The sequence below is a fragment of the Rousettus aegyptiacus genome, unplaced genomic scaffold, assembly GCF_014176215.1.
Source record: "Rousettus aegyptiacus isolate mRouAeg1 unplaced genomic scaffold, mRouAeg1.p scaffold_m13_p_2, whole genome shotgun sequence".
In the NCBI taxonomy this organism is placed as follows: Eukaryota; Metazoa; Chordata; class Mammalia; order Chiroptera; family Pteropodidae; genus Rousettus; species Rousettus aegyptiacus.
In genome coordinates this window covers 147,762,538-147,777,022 of record NW_023416295.1, presented here as the reverse complement: position 1 = coordinate 147,777,022, position 14,485 = coordinate 147,762,538, and the positions used below count along the sequence as shown (strand labels likewise).

At 33.5% G+C, this 14,485-nt stretch overlaps 1 long non-coding RNA gene across 1 annotated transcript in view; it reads left to right on the top strand.

The window, feature by feature from the left end:
- LOC118613694 overlaps positions 1-14,485 on the top strand; it is a 391,478-nt gene that overhangs the window by 264,944 nt on the left and 112,049 nt on the right. Inside the window, exons 4-6 of the long non-coding RNA XR_004955705.1 lie at positions 1,242-1,333; positions 4,871-4,925; positions 12,545-12,665. This is a non-coding gene — a long non-coding RNA (uncharacterized LOC118613694). The remainder of the gene's footprint in view (positions 1-1,241; positions 1,334-4,870; positions 4,926-12,544; positions 12,666-14,485) is intronic.

Sequence of the window (14,485 nt, the reverse complement as noted above, 5' to 3'; positions counted from 1 at the left end):
AGTTGCATCAAAACTAAAAGCATATTTTTCTATGTGAATCTCTTGAACAGTTTTGTTATTGATAATCATGAATGGTTATATAATTTCTGATCTTAATTTATCATGTACCATAATCTTCTACAATAGATTTGTAATGTCCTCAGAGTTTCAGAGAGTTAGTTAATTGTAACAATAGAAATGCTTTTTTGAAGCTCTTTCAAATAGGATATTTTGTTTATATTCCAGCCATTCCCTTGGAGATGGTATAAATATTTCATAATTGTTTTGGGAACTGAACTTTTTACATATATAAGTATATTTCGAGCCTTAGTGTTATTTAATTTCACCATCCAACAGAATATAAACTGTCTGTCTCATCTAGATGTTATTTTCAATTTTAGGAGCTTGGCTCTTTACATGTTTTAGAGGATTATTTTGTAGTAGTTTGTTTAAACTAAATGAGACATTTCTGACATCAAATTTTTAAACTTGATGGTTTTCTTTATTTTTGTAGACTTGATGTATCTATCCAAGGCCTGCTTTTGCTTGTAAATCTATAGTGTTATCAATTAAATAATGTAGCAGTCCAAGTAGGGCTAACCACCCAGAATTAAAATGCTCTCAGGAAATTAAGCAGCAGTTGTAAATCACTGGAATTTGAAAAAATAATCGATATTATATGATATTTGTATGACACATGATGGATCTGATTTTTAATGTATGAGATCTTGGTTAGAAAATGAAGGTGAGCCCTCTATATAATTTCATGCATAAGATAGCATCAAGCAAAAGGAAAAAATAAGAAGAAAGAAAAATAAAAGGCTGGTGAATATGTGAATTCTGATTCCCCAGAAAAGTGAGGGGAGGCAAAATTTAAGGAAAGTGATGAATGGAAACAGTTACATCAATTTAATTACATGAATTGTGAAACACAAGTCATAGTTTTCTTTCTACTGTGTTTTTATGAAATGAACATTTTTTCAATATCCTATTTGATAAAAACAAGTAAAAGTTATGGGCAAATTAATGTGAGTCAACTAATCAAACACCATAGCCATGCCTCTTCTCTGCCTGATTGGCATTGGCTTCCTGCACCAAAATATTTGTTACTCACCTTTGTAGTTTTGCCTTTCTTTGTACAGATATTTTATTATCACATGTAATTTGCTATTTTGGCTATATCATTGATTTGGTTCCTTTCTAGGTATCTGCAGTTGTGTGAAAGTAATTTCACAACAAATGTTTGTGTTTTTATTTTTCAGAAAAAGAGTTGGATTGGTGAATCATCCTGTCGCCAATAATACTCATGTAACATAGCTGAAAATTTCATCATTTTCAAGAAATAACCAGAATGGTAAGAATTACACAGGATCTAGCACAGATTACTAAATTTATGAAAATACACCATAGACTATGTGTCAGTTAGGATTAGGTTTGTGTGTAACTAACAAAAATCTCCAAACACAATACGTTAAAGAAAATAGAAGTTTTCTCTTTCAGGCAAACAGAATCTGAATGTTATCTGTTCAGGGTTGACATGATGGCTTCATAAGCATCAAGGATCCAAATGCCTTCTGTCTTGCTGCTGGGCCATAGTCACCAGGTGGCTTCAAACCTATGATTCAATATGGCTGATTACACTTCTATGTCTTATCTACATTCTAGCCAGTGAAAAAGAAGAACCCAAAAAGGACAAAGGGGGAAATGTATATTGGAGGACAATTTGTAATCTCTGCACCCAAAATATCAACCCGGATTATCTTAAAGTACCAAACTTAAAGGTACAGTACTATGTTTTAAAAAATATTAACATTTATGTTTTCAATGATAAAACTGTAGCACATTCTGCTACTTCTGTCAATTGTTTTATCAAACAATTTAGATAAAATAAGAGACATTTATAACACAAGGTGTTTCTCATTAGAAAGAAAGCCCTGGAAAAACTTAGAATACAAGAAGGTTGTAACATATACTTTAAATTACTGTGACTTTAAAGTATATTTTGTGGGCAACTGTGATCGTTGAAGAATTGAAACTTTTCTCAGAAAAGTTTGAAGAAAAGAGTGTAACTAAATTTTATAGTTAAAAACTTATATTTCTTAAAAAACTGCTTCATATTAAAAGGGCATGATAGCTCTATGAGGGAAGGGATTTTTGTTTATTTTGTTCACTGTTACGTTCTTAGCACCTAGCATAACAGCTAAACAGAATAGGGGCTAAATAAATGTTTGTTGAATTACTGACTGATTGAATGGTTGATTAAATTAGAATGAAAGACAAAGAAGAAATATTCCAACTTAAGAATTACAAACAGGTTTTCTATAAAAAGAATACGTTCAATGCTAAATGAAAAAATAACAAGAATATCATCAAATATAGTAAATGAGGTCATTTTTCCTCAGCCTATTCAATGATACTTTATGAGGAAACAGTGTAGGGAACGAACAACTTAAGAGTGTATGGAACCCACTGAAAATCGAAAACTATATCCTGATTTAAAGGAAGCTTCTAAATTTCATCAAAGTAGAAAAAATGACTGGGATATACATAAGGGTATAGAAACTTTTCTGTAGCAAGTTACAACAAAATATAAGGCCTGACCTGCAGAAAAGTCTTGACATTGTGGGAAGTTTAATGAAATACCTGTAGAATTCAAAGAAAAGCACAGAAGTTTAGGCACTTATTATGCATGTTGTTTGAAGTTATAAGGGACGATGTTTTCTGAATAAGTAAAAAAGTTTTGAAAAGCTCTACATTATGTGATATCTTTATATAACATCACTCATAAATATACAAAAAGATGAACAATTCTTCAAAATATATAAGCAGAATAAAGGCATTAGAAGTGAGCTGTGAAAGTTGCAAAACATGAGTCGACGTGTACTGCATCACTCATTATTGGTCTAATTGAGACACATCTGGAGATTATTGAATCTTCAAATATGCAAGGTGACTGGTGAATCAAGTGTTTGGCTGACAGATTCCAAATTTGAAATTATAATTTATTTAAAATGCTTTTTAAAAAACATCCTGTGCTGTTATTAGAATTCTTCTTGTGAGCAATAAAGTAATTTATATTACAGATGCTTTTTATTGCCTTCAAAAGAGAAGCATTATTTCATTTTCTTTGTCAGAGAGAGATGATAACATTTTAAATGTATTTGGGAAGAAGAAAAAAGTTATATTACAACTCTTCCCTAAAACTTTCAAAGTATACATGCCTTCTCTTCAAAAGAGGCAAAATGTCATACATAATAAAATTTTCTGATTTCATGGAATGAACTCATATAAATTGACACTAGGATGTTCATTAAGAACAAGATTTTTTGTTTCGTTCACTCTAGTCCCTGTATCTGGAACAGGACCTGGCACATAATAGATGCCCAGTAAATATTTCATATATGATTGATTGACCAAATAAATAATTAACTGAACAGTTAAGTATATGTATATGTAATTCTAGAACTCTGATTTTACTGAAAGTCTGCAAATTCTGCAAATCCTGCTCCCTGACCTAAGTGAATCAACGTAATTGGTTTGGGCATTTGATGTATTTAATGTGCTATTCATAATAATGCTCAGAGCTAATACTTAATGTTTTCCATTGGCTAATCATTACAGCAAGAGAAAAAGACTTCTTTTATTCCACTTTTCCTTAAGATTAGTATTTTTAAAATACCATAGGGAAAAATAATATTAGTGTCAGTCATTGAAGGATATCAGGAAAAAATTGGTAACCAAATTGAGAGAATCAGAAGGGCACTGTGTCACTGGGAAGAGATTTGCCACATCAGCAGAGAGAAGGTGATGCTTCACTAATCACACCCCTAAGAATTTATTGCTGCAATTTATATATTCTCATTATTCACATTTTGGATTTTAGCCTACGACTCCTAACGTACTCTTTTGGTTATAATTAGATATGGTGTCAGCACCGTTGCTAGGAACAGCATTGGGGAAATTAACATCATTTTATTAAAAGCTTCCAGTATTATTAAAATTAATGGTCCACTTGAAAGATTACTCTGAAGTTTTCTATAAAGCTTTTGTTTTGTTTTATTTAAAGTCATGTGGAGTAATCATCACTACCAGTTCCAAAGAATCATAACTCTTTCATAGACAAACCTGAATTCTAAGCATTCGCATTCAGCTCGTTAAGCATCTTGGGAATGGAAATATAACCTTTGTTTTTAGTCAGTTGAGGACTTAGAGTTACACAATAGGACTGAATGGACTGTTTTTAAAAGGCAGCTTACCAATTGATTTTAAAACAAACCCAATAGAATGGTACATCTCTGATGAAATTATTCTAAGGTTACCAATGGGTACCTTGCCAATTTTCCTCAGTTCTAATAGTTTGTAACACCTCTGTCAATTCTAAAGTATTGCACTTTCGCTCTTCTCTGGAGTTTTATATACTTCCTTTGTGCCCTTTACTCTGGCTGCTTCTACTTTTATCCTTCACCTGTGGATCTTCTGTGTTTTTTAAATAGCCAGTGTTTGTTGGTATTTGGTTTCCGGCTCTCTGCACATTGTTTTGGGATTGGGTGCTCATTTCTTTACTTGACTTTATCCCTCGAAAGGAGAGTATAACATGTTATGCCCCATCCTGTCACATGTCTAAAATGCACATCTTCTCATGTCACATCCCTACTTATATCCCTCTAATACCTCTCTCTTCAGGATAGTGTTGAAATTCCTTAACATTTCCTATAGGAGTTCCATGATAGGGTCCAGGTTCACTTCTCCAAGACCACAGTTCATCATCTGTCTCTAGCAATAGTAAAATAGTTTCAGTTCTCTAAATATATTCTATTCTCTCTCCTTTCACATGTTTCTTCCTGTGCTGACGACATTCTCTTCCCCGATGGATAATGCCGTTTACCCTCAGGACTTAGTTTATGTATCATGTCCTTCCAGAGACTTTTACTGTCATCTTATGGCTGGTAAGTGGTCCAGCTACCTGATTCCTGGTCCCCTGTGCTTACTACTATCAGAGAATAACTTATCCCTTATATTTTAATTATCTATTTACTTTATTCCCTACTGTAAATTTGTTGAGGACAAAGCCTGTGACTTTCTCACTATTTTATATATAGAAAAATAGTAAGCAAAAATTAAGCGGGAAAAAATTTTTCATAAATAAAGAGGTGGGAATTTTTTTTAGTCAGCATTGTATTCTAGTAACTCATATTTATTAGTATTTTCTTTCTGATTCCTATAGATTTCTATGAATTGTTTCCAGATATTTGAAGTTAAGTTTATGTAACAAAAGATAAGTAATTTGTTTTAAGCTATCATAATATTGGTTTAAAAATATAAAGTTTCTTTGAGCATTGCTTTGACCATCTCCTAGAAATTATGGATATAGGTCACTCATCACCATTAGTTCTTAAATATTTATAATTATAGATTTATATTTCTGGTCCAGTATTTAAGAGACTGTTTTTGAACTGTTAAATGATTGAGATCTTTCTTTAATATATGTCTTCTATAAATATCTAGTTCTAGTCTTTTATAGAGAGAATATAGGTAGCATATTTTTGACACTTTAGAATTTACCTAGGTTTTTTGGCTATATATATAAATATTTTTTAAAAAATCGTGTCCATTAGTTAACTTTCTGTTCAGAAGCTTACAAAATTTGATATATATTAAATTATGAATTTGTCATTCTAATTTCTTACATTTTTTCATGTATTTTATATAATTTGTTAAAGGCTAGGAAATGTGTATTAAATTGTGTCTATGTCAAATTATCACTAAATACCAAGAGTTTTTCTTTATGTATTTTGATACATTTTATGAATTTTATCTTTTATCATTTTAATGATTCTCCTTCACCTATGTTAAAAATATATCATTTCTATTCTACTTTGTTCAAATTAATATGGCTATTTATCTCATTTTTCTTCATGCTACCTAATCCACTGTTACCCTTTGTTTTACCTTTCCATGGTGGTTTGTTTTAGTTATATCTCTTTAATCGGAGCTGATTTTACTTGGAGAACTGTGAAATATCCCTTCCACCTCCCTTCAAGCTGAATGAGGGAATTTAAAGGAGCCCCTTAAAGAGGTTGCCTTGTGTGCTGGGTGTCGGGTACAGAGATTGCTGCTAGAAAAGTCAAAGGCTGGCTTTGAAGCCACTTTGCAAAAAATGATAGGCTCTTGAGAGAGTGGATCGGGCCTCAGAAAATCAGAGTGAAGTTATGAATGCCCAGGCAGAGGAGACCTCACTTGCATTATAAGAGAAATTGCAAGTGACAGAGTTTCATACCTAGTACAAACACACTCCATGAGAAAGAATCAGCCTTAAATCCCCACCAAATTCTCAGGAAACCAATGCTAGATTTTATTGGTACCTGTGAAAATATTCTTGGATTCTGTCTAATATACCTCCCCGAGCACAGCACAGGGAACGCAGTTAGCATTAATATGATGGCTAGGTGGAGGGCCAGGGGAGGGAGGGAGGGAGAAATTTGGGGGGGCGGGTGTTTTATGAACTATATAGATGTCTAACTAATGTCCTGTATACTTGAAACTAATAAAATAAATAAATTAAAAAAAATAAACACCTCCCTGAAATCTAGAAGATCTAGAGCCAGCCTGTTGACTAAGGGTAGAGCAGTGAAATAAAGAAGGTAACTGGAGCTCTCCACACACTGCAGGGTTCCAACCTGTTCCTTAGCCTGAGCCAGGCGGAAAGAGTTTCAAATAAAGTTTGGAGTCTTGAGGACGATTATTTAAATACCAGATTAAACATTTTGTTACTAACAGTGACCAAAGGACATTATTTTCTGAGTGATCAGGAAAGTCATGGGATCTGCTTCGTTTTCATTGAAGGGGCACAGAGAAAGTCTCGGAGAAGAGTTTTGAATGGCAATGAGTGAAAAGAAACACTTTTTTGTTATATTCTCGGGGGACTCTTCAGCCCTCAATGACATTATAATTTTCCCTCTAGATCACTGGTTCTTAAACAATAGTGCTTCTCCGAACACCTGGGGAACTTGGAAAGAACTTGGGAGAGCAGGCTCACTGAAGAGGATAGGCCTGAACCTCTGGGCGTATACCAAACTCCCAGCTGATTCTATGCCAATCAGTATTTGAGAACCACTGTCTTGAATATATTACAGTAGAAAAGTGGGTGAGGCCATGTCATGAACTGAATGCTAAACATGAATTAAATCAGAATCCCCTCTGAAAACTAACTATAACATTAATCATTCCTCTGTTTTTCAAGTTGCTGATTCTTCCTATCTGTGTTTCAACAACCTTATTCCTGTTTCTCACTCTTTTACACCCTGAAGAACTAGTGTCTTTCTCACCATTCCAAAATAATTTTGCTTATTTTATATCTTAAGTATCATAATCAGGGTGGTTCATATTCTATTACAATCCTGTGCATCATCAGGCCGTATGATGAAGGACCTAGGAAACACTGGCTTGATACAGTGATGTCTTTATTCGGGAAGATTTCCCCCCATTTTTTTTAGACTTAATGTTTTTATTTTTGCCTAACATACTTCTGTATAATTTATTTTATAAAATCTATATATAGGACAATTAGGCTTTTTACTTTAACTTTTCATTTCAGCTAATCATTATTTTAGAATGTATATTTGCTGTATTTATAGATGTATCAGTAAATCGTGCATTAGTTTCCTGCGGTTACTCTAACAAACTATCACAAACTTGGTGGCTCAAAACAACAGAAATTTATTCTCTCACAGTTCTGGAGGCCAGAAGTCAGAAATTAGTTTCACTGGGTAAAAATCAAGGTGTTGGGAGGGCTGCCTCCCTCTAGAAGCTCTTGGGGAAAAATTTGTCCTTTCCTCTTTCATCTTCTGTGGCTGCCACAATTCCTTTGTTCATGGCCACATTCTGAGCATCTTCAAATCTCAGTCTCTCTTCCATATCTTCACATGTTCTCTTCTGTGTGTCTGTCTCAGAATTCCCTTCGTCTTGCTCTTGTGAGGGCACCTGTAATTCCATTTAGGGCCCACCAGATAAATAAGGATACGCTTTTTCACTCTAGAGCCTTAACTTAATCACATCTTTGGATACATAAGGTAACATTCACAGATTCTGGTAATTAGGAAGTGACTATATTGTCAAGGGCCATTTTCTCACCTACAGCGATTGTATTGCTGTGATATTATAATGACTTCTATGTAATATTTCGCTGTGTAAATATACCAGTTTATTCATGTTGACAAGCATTGAGCTGTTTCCAGCTTTCTGCTATTGCAAGTAATGCTATTTTAAGATTCTTGTTCATGTTGCCTGTTGTAGTACCCATGAATAAGCTTTTCTAGCATATATGCATAGGAATAAAATTGCCAGTCATAGGCATATGAATGTTCAAATTTTGGAGGCAAGGTCAATTTTCACTAATATACCTTTAAACAGTAATGTATAAGAGATCTTGGGACTCTGCATCCTTCCTAACACTTAAAAATATCGCTCAATTTTTAAAGTTTTACAAATTTAATGGCTGTAAAATGGCATCTTGGTACAGCCACTATAGAAACAGTATGGAGGTTCCTCAGAAAACTAACAATTGATCTACCATATGATCCAACAATCCCTCTATTGGGTATTTACCCTAAAGACTTGAAAACTCTTATCCAAAAAGATATTTGCACACTGATGTTCATAGCAGCATTATTCACCGTGGCCAGGACATGGAAGCAACCAAAATGTCCTATGATAGATGGCTAAAGAAGCTGTGGTACATATATACAATGGAATATCACTCAGCCATAAGAAGAGATGAAATACTCCTATTTCTGACAACATAGATGGACCTCAAGATAATCATGCTAAGCAAAATAGGCCAGACAGAAAAAGTTGAAAACACATGATATCACTTATATGTGGGATATAAACCTAAAAGCAACAAATGAACAGCACAAACAAACAGAGACTCATGGACATGAACAATAGACTAGTGGTTACCAGAGAGTAGGGGGTGAGGGGAGGTAGACAAGGTAAAGGGGGTCAGATATGTGGTGACAGAAAGAAATTTAACTATGGGAAGTAAATGCACAATGTAAATATATATATGCCTTATTGTTAAAGTGTACAGCTGAACCTTATTGGATTTTGTTAACCAGTGTCACCATAAAATAAATAAATAAAATTTAAAAAATGGCATCATTATGGTCTCGCTTTGCCTTTCATTGATCACAAATAATATTAACTATTATACATTTATCGTCCATATGAATTTTATCTTCGGTTAAATGTTTATGTTTTTTATACATTTTTTTCTATATGGTTTATGTTATTAGTAATATTTTAGGAGTTTTAAAAGATATATTCTTTATTGGAATTTTTTGTTATTGCAAATGTGCAAATGTCCTCTTGATTATAGCTCTCCCCACTCCCTCGCTCTCCACTTTCCTTAAAGTGTTTTGGATGAACAAAATTTCTTAGTTTTGATACATTAAAATTTACTTTTCTTTGTATTTGTTTTTTGCAAATTAAGAAGTCTTTTCCTAATGCAGGGTCTTAAATATTCATCTATATCCTAGGAGTGTTATATTTTTGGTTTTGTATTTTCATTCCATTTAGAATTTTTAAAATTATTATGGCACGTAATAGAGATCAAATTAGATCTTTCTCTGTAGGTGATAACTTCTTTTTTTTTTTAGCTTCATTTATTCAATGGTTTCTTTTTTCTCGCCTCTGCATATGCCAAATTTCCATACTGGCGTAGTTCTATTTCTGGGTTTCTGTAGTTTGTCTGTTGGTCAATTTTTCTGTCACTATTCATACCACTGTCTTAATTATCATAGTTTTATTATAACCCATGATTATTAAAATTTTGTCTAAAATTGTTAAAATTTCTTTAAATAATTTTTTAGTTTAAAAAATTCTTTATAATATGATCTATGAATGAAGTATATTTTGCACATGACTATTTTAAGTACTTTTTAAATGTACATATGTATATTTTTAAAAGGAGTGAAAATAATTTAGAAATTGGACATTTATTAAATATTCTAATGTGGAAGAAATAAAGGTGTCTTTTTAGTATTGGTACTTTGGAATTTTATTTCTAGAGTCAGCGTATTTTAAATTAAAGAGCCATAAGTTTTAGATTCTAGGTTAGCATTCATTAAGAATACTGGTCATTCTTGTTTCTCCAACTATAAGATGGGTCTGATGCAGCTTATACTTCAGAGTGAATGTTTTGGTAATAAAAATGACATATAATATTTTAGTAATGTGCATTTATTTACTATTTGCATATGCTTGAGATTTTATTCTAGACAATTAAGCTTCAGCATATTAGAAACATTAACTTTTCCTTAGGGGTACATTAGAAGTAGTTTTTGAATAGTTGGTTTGTCCTGAAAAGATTTTCATAGTGAGAGGAAAATTACTGTAGCTTGATGACTGCACTTGTATAGATCCAGTGTCACTTAAGAGGAGGCTAACTAGTTTGAGAATGGACAGTAGTCCTCTTAGTGTAATAGTCGTTTAGCCTTCCCTGAATACTAGGGCAGCTTTAAAAAATACAGAGTTTTTTTTTTTGGACTTAATTGGTGTTAGCTCTGATAAAACCTAGTTTTTGAAGTTTCAGCTGCTAAATAGAATTCTGATATGAACTATCATACCCTGACTTCAATCCTTTGAATTTTCTCTGTTCCTCAGCATAAAGTTGAGACAGATATCATTAATAACCAGCTGAATCCCCACATCAGCATCTTGACTAACACATTAAGGACCACTTAGTAGGAGAGAAAACTGGAAGTTCCTAGAGCTTCCATCCCCACCAAAATAGTAGGACTATTGCAGTTTCCACTGACAAAGTGAATTCTACTCTCTGTCAATTTCATTCAATCCAAGTTCAGAGTTTCAGGTGGAAGCATCTATATGGCGAAGCCTAGGTTCTCTGGGAATTGGGGGGCAGATAGAGGAGTGGGTTTTTGGTCTTTCCAGGTTCTATAATGGGAGATAGTTCAACAAAATGCAAATAATGGGGGAATTGTCTAGATATACAAAAGTAGTTCAGATTCTAGGCAGCCAAAGAAATACAAGTGTAATTTCCCCAAGATCACTGAGCCGATTTCACTGTCTAACTTTTAATTTTTTAATTCTACAACACTGCCACCCTTATTAACTAAAACACCAATAGTAGATATTGTGTATGGTTAGGTAAATAATGATAATATTTTAGATTTATATTATTTCTCAACAAACGAACAAACATGGAACTACTTTAATACTTATTTGTACTTCAAATCTTAGTAGTTTCAATAATTTTATTACCTCGTTTAACAGATGACCAACCTGAGATGAGAAAAATTAAATGATTTCTCATGGTCAGTCAGTAGTAGATTTACCTTTATTTGTTTTTCCTAACTTTGTTTCAACCCACTAGTGCCCATTACCCACCCTCTGGGGGAAAAAAAAAAGGATATGGCTAACAGACTAAACACATTGAATGTGAATGATATGTTTTCCTCTCTGAAACTTTCTGCATGATGCAGGGGTTAGTAACAGGAAAACTGAAATTTAAGAGATATAGAAAATAATGGGTTTGGTCAGACTGGACTGGGAGAAGATTACAGCTGAGTTAAATTATCATACTTTTAAATAATGCAGAGTCTAGCTTAAATGGAAAAGTACTCTAAAAACTTCTTGGCATATTTCCACTTTAATAATCCAACACCATCTATGAAACAAATGAGTATTATAGGCCTCCACTAAATGGGTTATATGTTTCTTAGCAGACACCTGTTCAGAGCACTTAGGTATTAGGTCACTCAGGGATCTAAAGTACATCCACATCTATTGATTGAGCCTAGATATTATATTTAAATGTCACAAAATACAGTGGCAGTTTAATTTAAACTATTTGAATTTGAGATGATCAAAGGCAAAGTCTTAATTCATTTGTACAGAACATCCAGCTTATAAAATGCTTTCACAATATAGCTATACTGTGAAGCCCTGACTGCTATGAGAACAGTGCAATTGTGTAATTATATATTATGGGCTAATAAGTTATGGAGTCAGAGAGGGCACATCCATGCACTAGATTGACAAGTCAGGCCTCTTTACAAGGTTGGGCGTGCTTGGCAGCCTTGCATATGCAGTGGCCCTAGATTCATCACTAGAACTTAGGGGCTATGATGCTGAATCCAGAGTTTTATATCTTTTATTATATGCTTTTCAGAGTATAGAAAAGAATCCAGAATAAAGGTAAATATAGACTTAGATTTTGTTATAATCATAAAAATACACTGAGCTGTATTTTAGTGATTCTAGGAGAAACAGCAAAAATCAAATAGAAGGGGACACTAATTGTAAGCAAAGACAGCCCAAACTCCAGTGATACTTTTGAATTTAAAGAAAGCACCAGGGGTGTGATCTACTGGAGAATGAATATTTCCCAAACTTGGGTTTTTGTGCATGTATGTCCTGGCACACTTACTAGGTGGTCAAGAACCTAGGAACAACTCAGCATTTCTTGAAAAGGCCATATGTTTTGGAATAAAAATCAGTCTAAAATAAGAAATAACGTAACTCATTATGTTTCTTGAATGTTCAGGGGGCTGGCTATGCCATGTGTTCCAGAGGATGTGGCTGTGGAGCAATGTGTGAAGAGAAATGGAAGTCAGCATGGGCAGGTGTAGCTGTTCTTCTCTTCAGTACAAGAGGACAGGAAAGAGGTAAGTTGAGAAGCCCAGAAGAAGCAAAAAAGTAGATGAAAGTTTGCTCTAGAAGTTCCCTTTTCACCTACCTTACTGGGAGAGATGACTTTAAGCAAACTTGATAATGCTAGATATGTAAACATATCCTCCTTTTAGGTACTATATTTATAACTTGGGGCACTGATGCCGGACATATTTTGGAGTAGGCATGTCAGCACACCTAAGCTTAATTAAAAAAAAGAAAGAAAGAAAGAAAGAAAATAGAAATGGCCCTTGGTCCTGGAAGATAATTGTCCTTCTCATTAATCAAATCTCCTTTATGGTTTAGCAAAGAGAGGAGACAAAAGAGGTAAATCTTTTAAAGCAGATAAATATTTAGAAATGGCTATTTTAAGATGTTTTACTCCAGTACAGTGTATCTCAGCCTTTAATGTTTATAAGAATTGCCAGAAGTAGTGTAAAAAAATGTAGATCCTTATGTTCCATCAGCAGAAATTCTTATTGAGTGAGTCTAGGGGAGCCCAGATATTTTAATTCTTAACAAGCTTCCAGGGGATTCTGAAGCAGATGGTCTTGAGTACGTGTGATAATCCCAGATCCACATAGCACACACAATAATTCTGTTTTATTCAGTAGGAGCTAGGCTCTTAAGTGTGTATGACACAGCTCTAGAGTCTAAAATTTAAGACCGAGGTGGAGAACTGGAAGAGAACAGCGAGGAGCTGAATAAAAATGTCTATCAGTATTGTGAAAGTTAATAGGAGGAGCACTATTCTTTGAGAGGAAAGAAATGAATTACAAGAAACTAAAGCTTATATTCTTTTGTTCTGGTGGATTGTGTTTCGTATATTGTTTATCTTTTGAAATGCCCTTTGATCATATCATTAGCACTAATGGTTGGTAGCTGGAGATTTTAACGAATTGGTTGGTCAGTTACAGAAACGTAAAATTTTGGCTAATGTAAACGTTATCCAAAGATAGTATTTAAATGTGTCATTTCAATAGAATATATAAAGGTGAGAGATATTTCTGTATCTCACCTTATATCTATTTCTGCTATCAATTTTTTGAGGAAAATCTTTCTTATTTTTAAAACTATTTGCTTATAGTTCATAAAACAAAAGAACTGCTTCTCAGAGAGTTGAAAACAGCAACTAAATATAAAGTTATTTCATATTTTTCTGAACATTAGCCATCAAATAAGAGTTCTCAAGCTGGTAATAGGCTGTGGACTTAAATTAATTGACTTAATCAGAACACTACGAAGTAGGAAAAAAATTAACCAAATTAAAAAATACATAGAAAACTTTATTATAATGTGACATTTTAATGGAAAAGAAAACAGGAAAAATTTTAAAGAATATTGTTATGTATACCATTAAAATTGCTTCCAAAGGAGATTTCAAGGGATAGAATGTAATGATAGTGAAATAAATGTTGAAAAATCAAGTAGAACAAGGTCTAGTGTAATATGCTACAGGAGAAAGTGGAATTTATATTAAAAGAAATCAAAATAAATATAAGAAGTTAGGCCACTAAAAGAAAAAATGAATTATTGAGAATGACCTTCTAAGTACCTATAGATAGGTTAAGAACGGTCTCTGAAGATGGGAACCCATGAGGCAAATGGACCAAGCTGATTCCAAGAAGAGGCTTGGAAGAAGAGAAACATTGGTTATGGAATTACAGAGCTTGGAGGGATTTGAAAGATTAGTCAGTTTCAGCCTGACACCTCTGCTTTAAGCTGACATGATTCTGCCACAGGCATCACATAGAAGGGCCTCTCTGGTTCTGATTCACAGAATATATTTTTAATTATCTCCCTTGACCCATTTTTC